Source organism: Macaca mulatta, chromosome X (assembly GCF_049350105.2).
Source record: "Macaca mulatta isolate MMU2019108-1 chromosome X, T2T-MMU8v2.0, whole genome shotgun sequence".
Classification (NCBI taxonomy): domain Eukaryota; kingdom Metazoa; phylum Chordata; class Mammalia; order Primates; family Cercopithecidae; genus Macaca; species Macaca mulatta.
The window spans coordinates 23,931,668-23,950,915 of record NC_133426.1 but is presented as its reverse complement, the minus strand read 5'-3'; the positions used below and the strand labels follow the sequence as shown (position 1 = coordinate 23,950,915).

Genomic DNA, 19,248 nt, shown 5'->3' with positions numbered 1-19,248 from the left:
TAGTGGCACAGTCTCAGCTCACTGCAGCCCTGAGCTTCCCAGGCTCAAGCAATCCTCCTACCTCAGCCTCCAGAGTAGCTGGGACTACAGGAGTGCACCACCACACCTGACAAATTTTTGTATTTTTTGTAGAGATGCATTTTGCCGTGTTGCCCAGGCTGGTCTTGAACCAGTGGACTCAAACGATCCGCCCACCTCGGCCTCCCAAAGTGCTGGGATTACAGGTATGAGCCTCTGGACCTGGCCTTTTTCCAGTTTTCATATTAAGGTGAATGTCGCTTCTTAAATGAGTTGGATAGCACTCTCTTTTATTATTGTTATTTAAATAATTAAGAGTTCTCTGTTTTCTTGTGGGTTGAGCAGCACTCTCCTATAGAACCCTCTGGGCCTGGTTGTATTTTCTTTATGTGTGTGACTATTTTAGGTGACTAGGTATCTTCACTATTGTATCAGTTCATTAATGGTCTCTGTCTGAATTCTATTACCTCTTGAATTCATTTAGAAAATTTATATTTTTCTAGAAAAGTGTCTATTTCATTGTGAGTTTTCTAATGCATTTCTATAGAGGAGATCATAATAATCTGTGAGTTTTGGAAACTTTACTGTTTCTATCATAGTGTGCCCTTTTTCCTTTGTACTATTGTCTATTATGCCTCTTATTTTTCTCAATTAGTTTTCCAAGTGATTAACCTGTTTTAAATTCTCTTAAATTAATTGACTTTCAGTTTTGTTGATCACCTATTGTTCCTTGTTTTCCTTGTTTATAACATTCTGCTTTTATACTTACTGTTTTCTTCCTTCAATTGTCTTTGAGTTTACTAATATGGTTGCTTATGGCAGTTTGGTCATCATCCCCCAATATATTTTTCCCTTTCCTTCAGAGATACAGAATTGTAATTGGACTCAGGACTTCTTATCTAAACTCCACAGTTCTTAATCCCCTTTGCCGCTACCTGTCATCATATGACCAAGCTCTGACCAAAGGAATGGAGGACCCCTTCAGGGTCTTGCTTTTTTTCTTTCTCTTTTTTTTTTTTTTTTTTTTTTTTTTTTGAGACAGTGTCTCCTTCTTGTCATCCAGGCTGGAGTGCATTGGCACCATGAATCATGACTCATTGCAGCCTGTACCTCCTGGGCTCAAGCGATCCTCCCACCTCAGCCTCCCAAGTAGCTGGATCCACAGGTTTGCTGCCATACCCAGCTAATTTTTTTATTTTTTTGTAGAGACGGGGTCTCACTATGTTGCCCAGGCTGCTCTTGAACTCTTGGGCCTCTTGAACTCCACATCGGCCTCCCAAAGTGCTGAGTTTACAGGCAGGAGCCATCTCACCCAGCCCAGGTCTTGCATTTAAAAAAAAAATGTGTGTGCACTCTCTTAAGCTGATTTCCACTGTCTGATTACTGAAAGGTGATGACAACCAGATAGTGCTACTTTTGACATGTAAATGAAAGGCTTATGTTGCGTTTGACATAAATGCCTGCCAACCCTGGACCTGCCACCTACCACAAGACTATCTTATGAGAAGAAAATAGTGGTCTATCTTATTTAAGTTTCTATATTTTTGGGACTCATTGATAAAAGTACTGAGCCTGGCCAGGTGTGGTGGCTCACGCCTGTAATCCCAGCACTTTGGGAGGCCGAGGTGGGTGGATCACCTGAGGTCGGGAGTTCGAGACCAGCCTGGTCAACACAGTGAAATTCCATCTCTACTAAAAATACAAAAATCAGCCAGGTGTGATGGTGCGCCCCTGTAATTCCAGCTACTCAGGAGGCTGATGTGGGAGAATTGCTTGAACCGGGAGGCAGAGGCTGCAGTGAGCTGAGATTCTGCCACTGCACTGCAGCCTGGGCAACAGAGCGATACCTCATCTCAAAAAAAAAGTACTGAGTACTGATTCTCTACCTTTTCTGAACATTCTGATCATTAAGTGTAAATTTTTGTGTGTAATATATGCATTAAAAACTTTAATTTCTGTCTAAATACCATCTTTCATCACCCAAGTTTTTTTTTTGTTTTGTTTTGTTTTTTAAGACAGGGTCTCACTCTGATGTCCAGGCTGCAGTGCAGTGGCGCAGACATGGCTCACTGCAGTCTCCTCCTCGGCTCAAGTCATCCTCTCACCTCAGCCTCCCAAACTGCTGGGATTACAGGCATGAGCTACCACACCCAGCCCACACAACCTTTCATGGATTCTGTTCTGTTGCTGTTCAGCTCTAAATATTTTGTAATTTTCTTTTCAGTTTCTTTTTTTTAACCTAGTCATTATTTAGAAATGTTTTTAAATGCCCCTACTAGGGGCAGGGGAAAGTTATACTCTCATTCTATTACTTATACCAAATTTGATTTCTTGAAGCCAGAGAGTATGCTCTGTATCAGTGCTGTTCAAACCATCTGCAGTGAAAAACCAACTTAAAAAAATTTTCCAATCTGTTGCACACTGATATTTCTGTAAGATATAATAAGAATAAATCACTAGAAAAATAGAATTTTAAAATGATATATAAAGTACAAAGCCAAATTTTTACTGTTAAAGGCAGCAGACATAAAAATATGTTATAAAAGTTTCTAAACAGGCCGGGCGCGGTGGCTCAAGCCTGTAATCCCAGCACTTTGGGAGGCCGAGACGGGCGGATCACGAGGTCAGGAGATCGAGACCATCCTGGCTAACATGGTGAAACCCCGTTTCTACTAAAATATACAAAAAACTAGCCGGGCGAGGTGGCGGGCGCCTGTAGTCCCAGCTACTCGGGAGGCTGAGGCAGGAGAATGGCGTGAACCCGGGAGGCGGAGCTTGCAGTGAGCTGAGATCCGGCCACTGCACTCCAGCCTGGGCGGCAGAGCAAGACTCCGTCTCAACAAAAAAAAAAAAAAAAAAAAAAAAGTTTCTAAACACTCTCAATTTCTGTATTTATCTCATTACAGATGGGTAACAAAGAGTTCACTGACTGGCACCACTCTACAAACTATATTCGTAATGGCACTGGGGTTTATACAATATATATAACATATAACATAATACACAACTACCTTACATAATGACCCTTCAGTTAACATTTGCCAAAGCAGCTCTTGAAAATTATATCACCCTTTTGAACAAAGACTCCTTTTTTTTTTTTTTGAGATGGAGTCTCGCTCTGTCGCCCAGGCTGGAGTGCAGTGGCCAGATCTCAGCTCACTGCAAGCTCCACCTCCCGGGTTTACGCCATTCTCCTGCCTCAGCCTCCCGAGTAGCTGGGACTACAGGCGCCCGCCACCTCGCCCGGCTAAGTTTTTTTTGTATTTTTTTTTAGTAGAGACGGGGTTTCACCGTGTCAGCCAGGATGGTCTCGATCTCCTGACCTCGTGATCCGCCCGTCTCGGCCTCCCAAAGTGCTGGGATTACAGGCTTGAGCCACCGCGCCCGGCCTAAGACTCCTTTTTTTAATGACATAATGACTTTTCACCCCCAACATACATTTAAATAAATATGCTAAAAGAAGTGATAATTCAACATTACAGCTTAATGCAAAAATACACTCACCAATTATAGGACATAAGAATTCCTAGTCAGAGACTATCATATGGAACTAATTTGGATCGTGCCCTGTACTTGAATGAACCGCAATGTGTTCTATTTCTTTTAGCATACAGACATCAAGCAAAAGAAATAAACATCCCAAATTGAGAACAAAACAGGAAGAAGCAGCTGGTAGAACTGTGGAAAGTTTTGTAATTCCCGAAAAGGTGAGGCAGGCCAAGGACACAGTAAAAGTAAAGTTTCAATGAAGTCTGAATTGTGCATACAAAACTTCAAAGGGCCCTGGCAACAGAGCTCCCACTTTATGGTAATAACATTACATTGTTCTTAAGAATTTCTGAGTTTGAAAAAATAAAAAATAATAAAATAAAATCATTATATTGAGGGAAAATATCACATAAAAATGAAGTAGGTATTAATAGTAAAGAGAGTCAGTATTACACGACCTGGTCTGGTGAGGAGTTGGGGGTTTTCACTGTAAAGAATGACTTTGTGGGTAGACAAAAAATGGCTTATGAAAAAGGTTAAACTGAGCCTGCACCCTGGAGCAGAGCTTCTGAAACTTTGATGTGCACACAAATCACCCACGGATGTGGTGGAAATGCTCGTTCTGGTTCAGGGGTCCAGGCGGGGGCCTGAGAGTCTGCGTTTCCAACAGGATCTCAGGTGCGGCCTTTGGAGCTGCTGGGCTGCACAGCAGGGGTCTCTGGCATCCTGTAGAGCTGTTGCATTTCCCGCTGGCTTTGCAGAAAGTCTGTGTCACCAAGTCCTATATCGCACACACCTGCCAGCACCACTGCTAGAAAAACAATGGGGGACCCGGACGAGGCAGAAACCCATTCCCCAGGGTGACCCGTGGGAAGGGGCTGAGGCAGGTGGTGGCTTAAGATTCCTCCCCTGTCCCCTGGATGGCCCTTGGATGGAAGGTTGGGGTGGAACAAGGAGTCAACTGCTCTCATAATTAATACTTTCACCAAGGCCAAGCCCTGAGGAATTCCCACATTCTGAGGTGGAGGAGAGAGAAGATTATGAGAGAGATGACAGATATGGAGAACAGAGAATGCGGCATCAACACACAGATAGTTACCATTCCTGGCCAAGAGATGCAATCATGAAAGAGCTTTGGAAACAATTTTCCTAAACTTAAGAAAGATCAGTATCTGCAGACTGAAGGAATTTACCACGTTTCAGGAGAATCAGCTATCTACACGTACATACATTTGGCAACAATTCTTTTTTACTTTTTCATTTTTGAGCAGAGTCTTTCTCTGTGGCCCAGGCTGGAGTGCATTGGCGCCATCTCAGCTCCCTGCAACCTCCGCCTCCCAGGTTCAAGCAATTCTCCTGCCTCAGCCTCCCAAGTAGCTGGGACTACAGGCACATGCCACCACGGCTGGCTAATTTTTGTAGTTTTAGCAAGAGACGGGGTTTCACCATATTGGCCAGTCTGGGTTCATACTCCTGGCCTCAAGTAATCCTCCTACCTTGGCCTCCCAAAGTGCTGGGATTACAGGCATGAGCCACTGCTCCTGGCCCGACAATTTTTAACTACAAGGAAAAAAACTCCTGCAATCATGATGACAGGAGGAAACAGATCGTCTTTTCTTGAGGACTTGCCTTGTGTCTGACACATACTTGGTGCTTTACACGAATTCTCTTATTTAAACCACACAGCATCCCAATAAAGGGGCGGCGCTGGCCCGGAAGTTGGCTGGATGCAGGAACTCAATCGATGTTGTCGGGGTCCCTCTGCTCTCCAGCTGCTCAGCCCCGGTTGGTTCTGTGTGGTAGCCTGAGCCTCTCCTACTGCAGACAGGCTTCCAGGTGAGGCCCGGGCAGCTCCAGGTTCACATAATCCTAGCTCAGGAACCCCAGAAGGGAGAAAGAGTCTCCCTCCTGGTTTGCCCATAGCAGGACTCCTGTTGTCTTCAGGGTACACGCTCAACACTTAGATCCAGCACAGTGGCCAACAGAGTTCAGTGAGATATTGGTCAGGGGGTGAAGCTACTATGATTGCAAATCCCACCTGAATCAAAAGGTGGGAGTGAAAAAAACCCAAACAACTAAAAGGGAGGAAGGATGGTTTGGCCAACAAATGCAAAGGGTCCACGAAAGGGAGGGTCTATGAGTGGCCCCACATTACGGGAGAGATCAACTTGTCCAAGGTCACACATCCAGTAAAATGGGAAAGCCAGGACTCAAACCAAGGCAGTCCAACCCCAGATTCTTAACCACCCTGCTCTAAGGAAACAAAGCCTATTGGTTTCAGAATTCTCTGCAACATTAGCTTTCAGAAGAAAATGGAGCAACAGCTGGACTTTCTGGAGAAAAAGATTGTAACTGAAGATTCATACACTCTGCCAAATTGTCTTTCACAATTTCAGGATCGCTAAAAAGCATTAAACACACACCATGTGACAGGCACTGTTCTAAGTGCTTTATATGTATATTGAGCCATTCACTCCATGAACAACTCTATAATACAGGACTTCTTATCCTTATTTCACAAATGAGAAAACCAAAGCCCAAATAAGTTAGGTAACTTACCTAAGAGTCTGGATTGTGTCTAGGCAGTCTGATCTTCTGAGCTATGCTGTAAACTTCTCTGATCTCAGAATATGGGATGTCTCCTTTTATTAAAACTTCTTTAATTTATTTCAGCAATGTTTTGTGGTTTTCAATCATTCTTCAAATATTTTCTCTTCTCCTTTCTCCTTTTCTTTTTCTAGTATTCCCATTACATGTATATTGGTGTGTGGTTAATGGTGTCCCAGATTTCTGTGAAGCTGTTAATTTTTCTTCATTCTTTTTCTTACTCTGTTCTTAAGATTGCATAATCTCTATAGATCTTCAAATTTTCTTTCTTTTCTTCCTTCCTTCCTTCCTTTCTTCCTTTCTTCCTTTTTTCCTTCTTTCTCTGCCTCTCTCTCTCTTTCTTTCTCTCTCTCTTTCTTCCTTCCTTTCTTTTTTTCTTTCTTGGCATACCCGAGTGTATTTGGGGCACACTGGGGTGAGAGGGCCCTGCAACTAGCAGAAGGTGTTGGGCCTCTTGGTAGTGAAGCATGGCTTGTGCTGATGGCGCAGGACGCGGCGGAGCAGCAGGAACTTGATGTTGGAGTCGTGGAACTGCACTTGCTAGCTGTAATCTCCTCCAGTGGGCCAGGGTGTGGTGCTGGGCACCCATGTCCAGATCTATAAAAAGGAGGAGGGGGCAGGGTAACCGCATTTCCTGGGCTCTAGGCATTTGGCAGACCTCCTATCGAGTACCTGTCCAGTGACCTGGTACATTCTGTCAGGCACAGCCATTGCCTGGGGGCCGTGACCGTGACTTGGGGCTGACTGGGGGGCCAGATGGCCACAGCCTCTGGTCCCAGCAGGCACTGGCCACCAGGGAGGTAAGCCTCTAAGTTCACTTTAAGGAGCATGGCCACAGCCACCAAAGATAATGAGATTCGCTTGCTGTTTGCAGCTCTATTTAAACCATCACTTCAAGAAACAGTGATTCTTCAGGTTTAGGTGCAACTGATTCTTTTTTTCTTTTTTTTTAAGGGACAGCTGTCCCAGAGGGTAACACCAATTAATTTTGATGCTTTTTTCTTTAGTGCATTATTATTATTATTTATTTATTTATTTATTTATGACAGGGTCTCACTCTGTCACCCAGGCTGGAGTGCAGTGGCACAGTCATAGCTCACTGCAGTCTCAACCTCCTGGGCTCAAGTAATCCTCCCACCTCAGGCCCCTGATTAACTGTGACTGCAGGTATATGCCACCACACCCTGCTAATTTGCTGCTTTTTTTTTTTGTAGAGGCAGGGTTTTGCCATGGGTTTTGCCCAGGCTGGTCTCAAACTCCTGGGCTCAAGCGATCTGCCTGCCTCGGCCTACCAAAGTGCTGGGATTACAGGTGTGAGCCACTTTGCCTGGCCTCCTTTAACCCTTTAAACATGGTTTCCCCTGGTTTTTTGAATATATTTGTAATAGCTGCTTTGAGGTTTTGCTAAGTTCAACCCATTGACCCCTCAAAAGCAATTTCTATTGCCTGCTTTTTCCTTATGTATTGGTTACACTTTCCTTTTTCTTGCATGTCTTGTAATTTTTTTTTGTTGTCGAAAACGACATTTTAGAGACTATGGTAGCAACTCTGGATACTGATTCCCCCTTACCTACCTACAGGACCTATTGTATTTGCTTGTTATTTGTTTAGTGACTTGATTGGACTAGTTTGGTGAAGTCTAGGTTCCCATGCAATGTGGAGCTGCTAGTGTTTTCCTCAGAGGCCACAGCCTTGGGCACACACAGTCTCCATGACCACCAGGGATGACCGACTCTAGGCTCTCTATTTCCCTGATCACCTTGTTAAGCTTTTGGCTGGTCTACTTCACACCCACTTGTTAGCCTCTTCTAATTTCTAGGTGATTGTTCTATGGATTTTTTTTTTTTTTTTTTTTTTTGACAGAATCTCCTTCTGTTGCCCAGGTTGGAGTATAATGGTGTGATCTTGGCTCACTGCAACCTCCACCTTCCCAGTTCAAGTGATTCTCCTGCCTCAGCTTCCTGACTAGCTGGGATTACAGGCGTCCACCAACATGCTTGGCTAATTTTTGTATTTTTAGTAGAGACAGGGTTTCCCCATGTTGGCCAGGCTGGTCTCGAACTCCTGACCTCAAATGATCTGCCCGCCTCGGCCTCCCGAAGTGCTGGAATTACAGGCGTGAGCCACCACACCTGGCCAGCAATCTGTTCTTTTGGTTTGCCTCTCCTGCTGGACAGAACCTCTGTACCACTACGCCTGAGCTGGAAAGGGGGAGGAAGATGGTGGCCTGCTTTTCCCAGAGTGACACACTTGCTCTTCAGGAGGGGCACTGGACAAAGACAGTAGCCCCTGGTCTTCTCATCTCCCTCCTCCTGGTGTGGAAACTCTACCCAGTGAGCAAGCAAGGCACAGTACTGCAGCCTGCCTCCATGCAGTAGAACTTCTGCTCTAAGGTGGAGGCTGGAAGGAGGAGGGAGCTCCAATCCTCTGCCCTGCAGTTGCCTGGAATACAACTTCTGTAACACAGAACTGGTGGTGATGAAAGATGCTGATGGCCTGCCCTTCCTGGAGTAAAACCATAGCCCTACTCTGGGATCTGGGAAGAAAGGGTGTCCCATCTTCCTGGCTGTGTTTTCCCAGAGTAGAGCTTCTAACACACTGAGCTTGAGGTGGGAGGACAGGAAGCATTTTGGGGTTCAAATGCCACAGACTCCCATTGTTCTTCCCAAGGTTTAGTAGGTAGATTTTCTTGAATAAGTTTCTCCACTTGAGCAGTTCAAGACCAGCCTGGGAGGTTGAGGCTGCAGTGAACCATGATCATGCCACTATACTCTGTCCTGGGCAACAGAGCAAGATCCTATTCCCCCCCCCAAAAAATATGAAGACAAAAAGACAAAAACAATAATAATTTTCACCAGTGAAAGTTTGTTCCATTTGGGAGTATATCTACTGATCTCCTCATCCCACTATTTTGGAAGTCCTCTACCTCAATCAGGTTTTTTTAAAGGTAAAAATAAGTTTGTTTGGTAATATTATAAATTCATGGGCTCAAACTTATTTGATGTGTTTCAATCAACTGCAATTATTTCTATTGATACTCAAATTATTTTAATTTTGGCTAGTAGGAACTTCTTTAAGTTGGCTCCTTAGTCCTTTTGATGGGAACCTAGCAATTATTGATAACTTTCTTGCTATTAAAATACCTTATACAGGCCAGGCACGGTGGCTCATGCCTGTAATCCCAGCATTTTGGGAGGCCGAGGCAGGAGGATCACCTGAGATTGGGAGTTCGAGACCAGTCTGACCAACATGGAGAAACCCCATCTCAACTAAAATACAAAAATTAACCGAGCATGCTGGCCTATAATCCCAGCTACACGGGAGGCTGAAGCAGGAGAATTGCTTGAACCTGGGAGGTGGAGGCTGCAGTGAGCTGAGATGGTGCCATTGCACTCCAGCCTGGGTGACAAGAGCGGAACTCCGTCTCACAAAAAAAAAACAAAAACAGGCCGGGCGCGGTGGCTCAAGCCTGTAATCCCAGCACTTTGGGAGGCCGAGGCGGGCGGATCACAAGGTCAGGAGATCGAGACCACAGTGAAACCCCGTCTCTACTAAAAATACAAAAAATTAGCCGGGCGCGGTGGTGGGCGCCTGTAGTCCCAGCTACTCAGGAGGCTGAGGCAGGAGAATGGCGGGAACCCGGGAGGCGGAGCTTGCAGTGAGCCGAGATCGCGCCACTGCACTCCAGCCTGGGCAACAGCGTGAGACTCCGTCTCAAAAAAAAAAAAAAAAAAAAAAAAAAAAAAAAAAAAAACAAAAACAAAAACAAAAAAAAACACCTTATACATTACTTTCCCAATACCCACAGAATGCTTTTGGAAAACTGAAAGGTTGCATTCGCCAGTATCAAAAGGAGTGTATATGCCTTCCAAGGAACTGAAGAAGATAAAAAGCAAACACTCAAAAGGGAGAAGAAAAAAAAACAATAGAAAAACCGTAAGGCTGGGCGCGGTGGCTCACGCCTGTAATCCCAGCACTTTGGGAGACCGAGGAGGGCAAATCACTTGAGGTCAGGAGTTCGAGACCAGCCTGGTCAACATGGCGAAACCCCCACATCTACTAAAAATACAAAAAAAATTAGCCAGGTGTAGTGGCACGCGCCTGTAGTCCCAGCTCAGGAGTCTGAGGCACAAGAATTGCTTCAACCCAGGCGGCAGATGTTGGCAGTGAGCTGAGATCGCGCCACTGCACTCCAACCTGGGGCAACAGAGCAAGACTCCAGCTCAATAAAAAAATTTTCAAAAAAGAAAAATCATAAAAGAAAACAATGACAAGGAAACATTAAAAATAGCATAGGAAAATATGGCAGGTGCAGTGGCTCACACCTGTAATCCCAGTACTTTGAAAGGCCGAGGCAGGATTGCTTGAGCCCAGGAATTTGAGACAAGCCTGGGCAATATAGTGAGACATTGTCTTTACAAAAAATTTTAAAAATTAGCTGGGAGTGGTGAGGGGTGCCTGTAGTCCCAGCTGCTTAGGAGGCTGAGGTGGGAGGATCACTTGAGTCCAGGAAATGGAAATTGCAGTGATCCAAGATCACCCCACTGCACTCCAGCTATGGAGAAGGTCCCTGTCTTAAAAACAAAAACAAGAAAAGAAAAATATGACCTGTATAATAAAACAGACGAGGCCGGGCGCGGTGGCTCACGCCTGTAATCCCAGCACTTTGGGAGGCTGAGGCGGGTGGATCATGAGGTCAGGAGATCAAGACCATCCTGCTAACATGGTGAAACCTGTCTCTACTAAAAATACAAAAAATTAGCCAGGCGTCGTGGCGGGCCCCTGTAGTCCCAGCTACTCAGGAGGCTGAGGCAGGAGAATGGTGTGAACCTGGGAGGCAGAACTCGCAGGGAGCCGAAATCGTGCCACTGCACTCCAGCCTGGGCGATGTATTAGCAATGATAAATGCAAATGGACTCTACTCCTCTATTAACAATTAAGATCCCCAAATTGAATTCAGATTTCAATTTTATGTTATTTAAAATAAGCACAAAATGCAACAAAAAGATTAAAATAAGAGAAGGGGACATATATAAAACAAATGCAAATTAGGAGAAATCAAAGATGAAAATACTTACATTAATAGAATTTGACACTCCATAAATAAATAAATGGCATTGAAATGAATGAAGTGAATTTATTAAGGATAAAGAATCACTTAATAATAAGTCTCAACAGCTTCCTGGAAAGAAACACATACAGCAGACAATACACCTATTTTTCCTAGTGCCTGTGCAATGTTTAAAAAAACTGAATATACAGTATAGCTGGACTAACAGTGGCACTTAAATAGGGTTCAGTTGCTAAAGAAGACTCACAGGACCCCAAATGACAAAGCTTACAAGTCTACACTTGATTACAGGGAGGGGGACCCACTATAGCAAGAGCATGAAAGTCAGGCTATCCACCAAGCAGACGACTCCACAAGGGGCCTGGAGAGGCCAGGTGCAGGCTCTTCCTGTCTTTTCTTTCCGGTACTACCACGTGTTCCATGCGCAAATTGTATTTTTCCTGCCCTAGACCTAGAGGCAGCCATTTCTTCAAGGAGCTCTGGTTTCCTTTATTGGAGACTGGTATTTGGAAACGAAGATCTGGGTGCTAAGTGTGCTCAGTGCTGCTGGGATCTCACTGCTTCCAGCCCATCTCAACAGTCAAAGCTAGGAAATATATCTATGTATACTAACCTATATATACGTATACATCTATATTTCTGTATCCATCTCCTGTTACATAAAAATTATATCAGGCCATTGTTTTGGACTAAGCTCCTACACTAGGCCCCAACAGAGCAGACTATAAACCAGAATGGAGTCGTTCATACTAAAGATCTGCATCATGGCTGGGCGCGGTGGCTCACGCCTGTAATCCCAGCACTTTGGGAGGCCGAGGCAGGCGGATCACCTGAGGTCAGGAGTTCAAGACCAGCCTGGCCAGCATGGTGAAACCCCATCTCTACTAAAAATACAAAAATTAGCTGGGAGTGGTGGTGGTGCGTGCCTGTAATCCCAGCTACTAGAGAGGCTGAGGCAGGAGAATTGCTTGAACCCTGGAGGCAGAGGTTGCAGTGAGCCAAGATCGTGCCACTGCACTCCAGCCTGGGCGACAGAGCGAGACTCTGTCTCAAAAAAAAAAAAAAAAAAATCTACATCATCAGACTAAAACTGAGTTGTTAGCTGGCCTTCTGAGAAATCAGGAGACAGACAAAGCCCAATTTCCCAAGCAGGCCAGTTTCCATCGGCATGATAATGAAGTTCCCTTTGCCTTTAGTCCTTACAACAAAAAGTAATCTGAAGTAACCTCATGTTAACCAATCAATTATTTGTCTATTGTTCTGTTTCCCTGTTCCCACTTTACAAGGAAAGTAACTTTGAAATGACCAGTCCACTTTTTGTTCTTTGTTTCTGCTTTCTTTAGCCCTTTCTGTCTATAAAATCAACCTCCTCTGTGCAGTCCGTTGGAACATTTACTCTATTTTACAGAATAAAATGTTGCCCAATTCTAGAATCACACACAAAAAAGCAAACTAAGATCTTAAAACTACATTGTTGTGATTTTGCTCTTTGATGCTCCCAACTAAAGTACAGTGTTTATATACAGTTGTTTTTGTTTTTTTGTTTTTTTTGACACAGTTTCACTCTGTCATCCAGGCTGGAGTACAGTGGCGGGGTCTCAGTTCACCACAACCTCCATCTCCCAGGTTCAAGCAATTCTCCTGCCTGAGTCTCTCTAGTAGCTGGGATTACAGGCGCCCACCACCAAACCTGGCTAATTTTTATATTTTTAGTAGAGATGGGGTTTCACCATGTTGGCCAGGCTGGTCTTGAACTCCTCACCTCAGGTGATCCGCCCGCCTCGGCCTCCCAAAGTGCTGGGGTTACAGGCGTGAGCCACCTCGCCCAGCCTACATACAGTCTTTTTTGTCTTTAGCCTTACACTATCTAGTCAAAACACTTTTTTGCAAACGTTGCTTAATCAGCAACTTCTTCCCCACCATCTTCAGTAATGTCATACATTTTTCATAAAATTATTTTTATTATTTTTTAATTGACAAATAAAAATTGTACATTAACCCTGTACAAAATGTTGTTTTGAAATATGTATACATTGTGTGAAATGACTAAATCAAGCTAATTAACATATGCATTTCTTCTCACACTTATTATGTTTCATGGTGAGAACACCGAAAATATACTCTCTTAGCAATTTTCAAGTATGCAATATATTGTTATTAACTACATGCAGCACGATGTACAGTAGCTCTCTTGCACTTATTCCTCCTGTCTAACTGAAATTTTCGATCCTTTGATCAATATCTCCCCAACACCAGCACCCCTCCCCTTCCCCAGCCCCTGGTAACCACCTTTCTACTCTCTGCTTCTTTATTTCTTATGTTTTCAACTTTTTTTTTTTTTTTTTTTTTGAGACGGAGTCTCGCTCTGTCGCCCAGGCTGGAGTGCAGTGGCGCGATCTCAGCTCACTGCAAGCTCCGCCTCCCGGGTTCACGCCATTCTCCTGCCTCAGCCTCCCGAGTAGCTGGGACTACAGGCGCCCGCCACCGCGCCCGGCTAATTTTTTGTATTTTTAGTAGAGACGGGGTTTCACCGTGGTCTCGATCTCCTGACCTTGTGATCCGCCCGCCTCGGCTTCCCAAAGTGCTGGGATTACAGGCGTGAGCCACCGCGCCCGGCCAACTTTTTTTTTTTTCTTGAGATGGAGTTTCGCTCTTGTTGCCCAGGCTGGAGTACAATGGCGCCATCTCGGCTCACAGCAACCTCCACCTCCCGGATTCAAGCAATTCTCCTGCCTCAGCCTCCCGAGTAGCTAGGATTATAGGCATGTGCCACCACGCCCGCTAATTTTGTTATTTTAGTAGAGATGTGGTTTCTCCAAGTTGGTCAGGCTGGTCTCGATCTCCCAATCTCAGGTGGTCCGCCCACCTTGGCCTCCCAAAGTGCTGGAATTACAGGCGTGAGCCACCACGCCCGGCCAATTTTTTCAACTTTTTTAGATTCCACATATAAGTGAGATCATGCAGTATTTGTCATTCTGTGCCTGGTTTAATTCACTTAACAGTTTTCTCCAGGTACAATTAATTTCTTTTGTCATCCTCTGCATTTCATCCTGGAATCACTGAAAACCAGGTTGATTCTTTTTTCAATTTGCATACAGTAATGTTCACTCTTGGTGGTGGTGTACCATTCCACAGGTTTCGACAATTGTAGAATCGTATATCCACCACCACCCTCATGTACTCAACCCTTCCTTCTCCCCTACCCCTGGCAACCACTGATCTGTTTTCAGTCCCGTTCTAGACTGAAGAATGACCCCGGAAAGATATCCATGTCCTAATCCCCAAAACCTGTGAATGTTACCTTAATATGGCAAAGGGACTTGGCAAATGTGATTATATTAAGGATCTCAAGATGAGATTATCCTAGATTATCCAGGTGGGCCCTAAATGTATTAATAATAACAAGGGTCCTTAAAAGAGGGTGGCAAGAAGGTCAAAGGAGGTCATAGGAGAGGTGAGGATAGAAGCAAGAGGTTGAAGTGATGTGAGGAAGGGGTCAACAACTAATGTATGCAGATGGCCTCCAGAAGCTAGAAAAGGCAAGGAAATGAATTTCCCCCCAGAGCCTTGTATTAGTCTGCTCTCACGCTGCTGATAAAGACTTAGCAGAGACTGGGTAATTTTTTTTTTTTTTCTAGACAGTGTCTTCCTCTGTCGCCCAGGCTGGAGTGCAGTGACGCGATCCTGGCTCGCTGCCACGTCCGCTTCCCGGGTTCAAGTGATTCTCCTGCCACAGCCTCCCGAGTAGCTGGGATTACAGGCGCGCTGACCACCACACCTGGCTAATTTTTGTATTTTTAGTACAGACCGGGTTTCACCATGTTGGCCAGGCTGGTCTAGAACTCCTGACCTCGTGATCCACACCCCTCAGCCTCCCAAAGTGCTGGGATTACAGGCATGAGCCACCTCGCCCAGCAAGACTCTGTTTCAAAAAAAAAAGATTCATCTATGTTTGTTATATATATTTTACCACAAAAAAAACAAGATTTGACCGGGCATGGTGGCTCACGCCTGTAATTCCAACACTTTGGGAGACCGAGGCAGGTGGATCACGAGGTCAGGAAATCGAGACCATCCTGGCTAATACGGTGAAACCCCGTCTCTACTAAAAATACAAAAAAATTAGCCGGGTGTGGTGGCGGGCGCCTGTAGTCCCAGATACTCGGGAGGCTGAGGCAGGAGAATGGCGTGAACCCGGGAGGCAGAGCTTGCAGTGAGCCGAGATCGTGCCACTGCTCTCCAGCCTGGGCAACAGAGCAAGACTCTGTCTCAAAAAAATAAAACAAGATTCACACGTATTGTTGAGTGAGTCAATAGACTTTTCCTTTTTTTCATTGATGAGTATTCCACTGTACACATATACCACAGTTTGTTTACCCATTCACTTGCTAAAGGACATCTTCATTGTTCCCAGTTATTAATAAAACTGCTGTGAGGCCAGGCGCAGTGGCTCACACCTATAATCCCAGCACTTTGGGAGGCCGAGGTGGGTGGTCAGGAGTTTGAGACCAGATGGCTAACATGGTGAAACTCCATCTCTCCTAAAAATACAAAAATGAGCTAGGTGTGGTGGAACGCACCTGTAATCCCAGGTACTCAAGAGGCTGAGGCAGGAGAATTGTTTGAACCTGGGAGGCAGAGGTTGCAGTGAGCCGAGATCACGCCATTACACTCCAGCCTGGGTGACAGAGTAAGACTCTGTCTCAAAATAAATAAATAAATAAATAAAACTGCTATAGGCCAGGTGCAGTGGCTCATGCCTGTAATCCTAGCACTTTGGGAGGCTGAGGCAGGTGGATTGCCTGAGATCAGGACTTGGAGACCAGCCTGGTCAACATGGTGAAACCCCGTCTCTACTAAAATACAAAAAAATTAGCTGGACGTAGCGTCATGCACCTGTAATCCCAGTTACTTGGGAGGCTAAGGCAGGAGAATTGCTTGAACCTGGCAGGCGGAGGTTGCAAGTGAGCCTAGATCACGCCATTGCACTCCAGCCTGGGTGACAGAGTGAGACTCCGTCTCAAAAATAAATAAATAATAAATAATAAAAGTGCTATAAACATTTACATACAGGGTTTTGTCTGCACAAAAATTTTCAATTCACTTAGCTATTAAAGAAAACTTGGCCGGGCATGGTAGCTCACGCCTGTAATCCCAGCACTTTGGGAGGCCAAGGCGGGTGGATTGCCTGAGGTCAGGAATTCGAGACCAGTCTGGCCAACATGGTGAAACCCTGCCTCTACTGAAACTACAAAAAAATTAGCCGGGTGTGGTGGTGTGCACCTGTAGTCCAGCTACTCAGGAGGCTGAGGCAGGGGAATTGTAGTCCAGCTACTCAGGAGGCTGAGGCAGGGGAATTGCTCGAACCAGGGAGGTGGAGGTTGCAGTGAGCCGAGATCGCACCACTGCACTCCAGCCTGGGAGACAGAGGGAGACTCTGTCTCAAAAAAAAAAAAAAAAAAAGAAAGAAAGAAAAAAGAAAACTCATAGGTATTCACAGCTTTTAGGACATGGAGAAGTCAATTTAAATATTATTACTAGGGGAACAGATTATTAAATGACACAAACCAAAAGAATTACAGGCTTTTTTTCTTTTTTCTTTTCTTTTCTTTTCTTGTGGAGACGAAGTCTCCTCTGTTGCCCAGGTTGGAGTGGAGTTGGCAAGATCTTGTCTCACTGTAACCTCTGCCTCCCGGGTTCAAGCAATTCTCCTGCCTCAGTCTCCGGAGTAGCTGGGATTACATGGGTGCACCACCACGCCCGGCTAATTTTTGTATTAGTAGAGATGAGGTTTTACTATGTTGGCCAGGCTGGTCTCAAACTCCTGACCTCAGGTGATCCGCCCACCTCAGCCTCCCAAAGTGCTGGGATTATAGGCGTGAGCCACTGAGCCTGGCCAAGAATTTCAAGTTTTTTAAGGCCAAGGTAATATTCATAGATCAAGTCACAAGCTCAGAGTTCTAGATGTCTTACAAGAGCCCTTTGTTAGAAATAACATTTTCAAGGGTATTTTAAGAGACCAGAATAATCACTTTTTCCTTATTCCGTTGCTAGGATTTATTATACCAGCAGTCAGGAGGGCCTGTGGTGTTGCAGATGAAATCCTGGAATTCCATTATTTAGAACTGAAAAAAGTAAAAACAGATCTGAGAAGCTTAAAAGTTACTATGGAAAAGAAAGGGACAAAATAATATTATAAACAATTGGAATTTGAGGCATGTGATGTTATCCATCTACAGGATGAATAGACAAAAATGACAGTATTTAAATTTCTGGTTTATTATATCGGCAATCCAGTCACCCTTAGTCCTTAGTACTGTTTGCTATGAAACTTTGTCAAACACTTTCATGAAGTCATTAAAAGTGACCTGTTTTTTCCAACAGATGTGCAGTGATACCTTTGCCAGTAGAGTTTTGCCTGAATAACAACAACAAAAAAATCATTCAAACACAAAAGTGACCAAGTTTTTCCCTTAGGGACCAAAACTACAGAGAAATAATTGAGTTGTACCCTTCAATGGGAAATCACGTACAAGTCACATGATGTTCAAAAGCTTGTAAAACCAACTGCAATGTTTCTAACGAATATTTGCCAGGGTCTGGGAATTCCCCCTATTTACATGTTAGCCTTTTGTGGATCCACATATCCATTTCATGGATGTCAGCAGCACGAGCTAGCAGCATGAGGATCAGCATATTTGTGTCAGTTCTCTAAGTCTCCCACGGGATCATGCGGTTCCCTGAGTCTCCAAGTCCCACAGGACCTTGCGAAGGGGCCCAGGTGGATACACTGTGTACACAGTGCAGGTTTGCATCACAGCCAAGGAATACCGGCCTTGGGGAAAGCAAGCCTGCTCTCTGTCCCAGAAGGAGATATCACCTCATCCCCCAAGGCAGCTCCTTGCAATAGAGCCCTGAGAAACGGCCCAGCTAAAGAGCAGTCAGGACCTTGCATTCTTGGCATGCCCAACAAGAACTAGCAGGAACTCTCTAGGCCATGGGGGATCGCCTCTCCCAACAATATGCCCATAGAGAAAATAGGCCATCTCTCCTTCCACATGAAAGGGACAACAAGAAGTACTGCCCAAAATGTTGCCCCTTCACCACTGTCTTTCAGGGCCTAGAATGCAGCTACCACCCACTTTTAGGTGGTGCTGGGAAACTGTGCATCATAAACCTTGCTCTTTCTCTGCTATCCAGTCATAAGGAACTCTCTGGGAAGTCACAGATCTGGGTTAAAGGAGAAGTAAAGCAGTAGCCACAAGCATCGTGAGGGTCTGAGCCACCTCTTCGTGCAGTTTGCTTTTGCCCTCCAACCAGCTTGGACCCGAACTTACATAGTACATTTTCATTTTCTAATGGAATATGGCTTTGCACATTCAACCTAGCCTTGATGGTCATTTCGAATGGCACACCTCACTCTCCTCCCACCTTCCAGATCTCCTGCCAATGCTTCGCACTGAGTGAACCCGCCCAGAAGCTGGAAGGCAAGGAAACCTGTTGCTACAGCCCCTTTGCTGGGCACAGAGCAGGTAAAGAAGGGTGGAGTGAGTCTGGAAAGGCAAATGGAAGATATCCAGCACAGCCCATAAATGACATTGATGTCATTGGTGTGATTTTCTAAAACATTAAGCTATTCTTGGAAAAGTTCCAAACAAAACAACACACACTCCTTTCAATTTACATAGTAGTTCCGTTCCTGGAAAATTCCACATATATTAAAACCGTGCAGAAAATCCTTTGAGTTATTGCTTGCTTCAGCAGCAATATACTAACATTGGAATTATATTGATACAAAGAAAATAAGCATGGCCCCCGTGCTAGATGACATGCACATTTGTGAAAGCATTTCATATTTTTTTAAATAAATTTCATTTAAAAATAGTGCTTTGAGTTTACAGGTAAAACAAGGTTAGGTTTAGGCTCAGATAATCACAAATAGGTTCTCATATACACAAATGTCTAGGGAGACAATTTGAAAATTATGTTAGACGTAGGAAAATTCTTCCTTGCAGGAATGTCACATGCATTGAAGGACATATGACATTCTTGGCTCCTGCCCA

At 44.6% G+C, this 19,248-nt stretch overlaps 2 non-coding genes across 2 annotated transcripts; one reads left to right on the top strand and one right to left on the bottom strand.

Annotated features, from left to right (window-relative positions):
• Positions 1 to 6,909: 6,909 nt before the first annotated feature.
• LOC114675219 (small nucleolar RNA SNORA68) lies at positions 6,910 to 7,042 on the bottom strand. Its single transcript, XR_003726308.1, has one exon. It is a non-coding gene; the product is annotated as a small nucleolar RNA SNORA68 (small nucleolar RNA).
• An 11,892-nt stretch (positions 7,043 to 18,934) lies between these two features.
• On the top strand, positions 18,935 to 19,045 carry LOC114675196 (U6 spliceosomal RNA). The gene has a single exon (XR_003726289.1). It is a non-coding gene; the product is annotated as a U6 spliceosomal RNA (small nuclear RNA).
• The last annotated feature ends 203 nt before the right edge of the window (positions 19,046 to 19,248 follow it).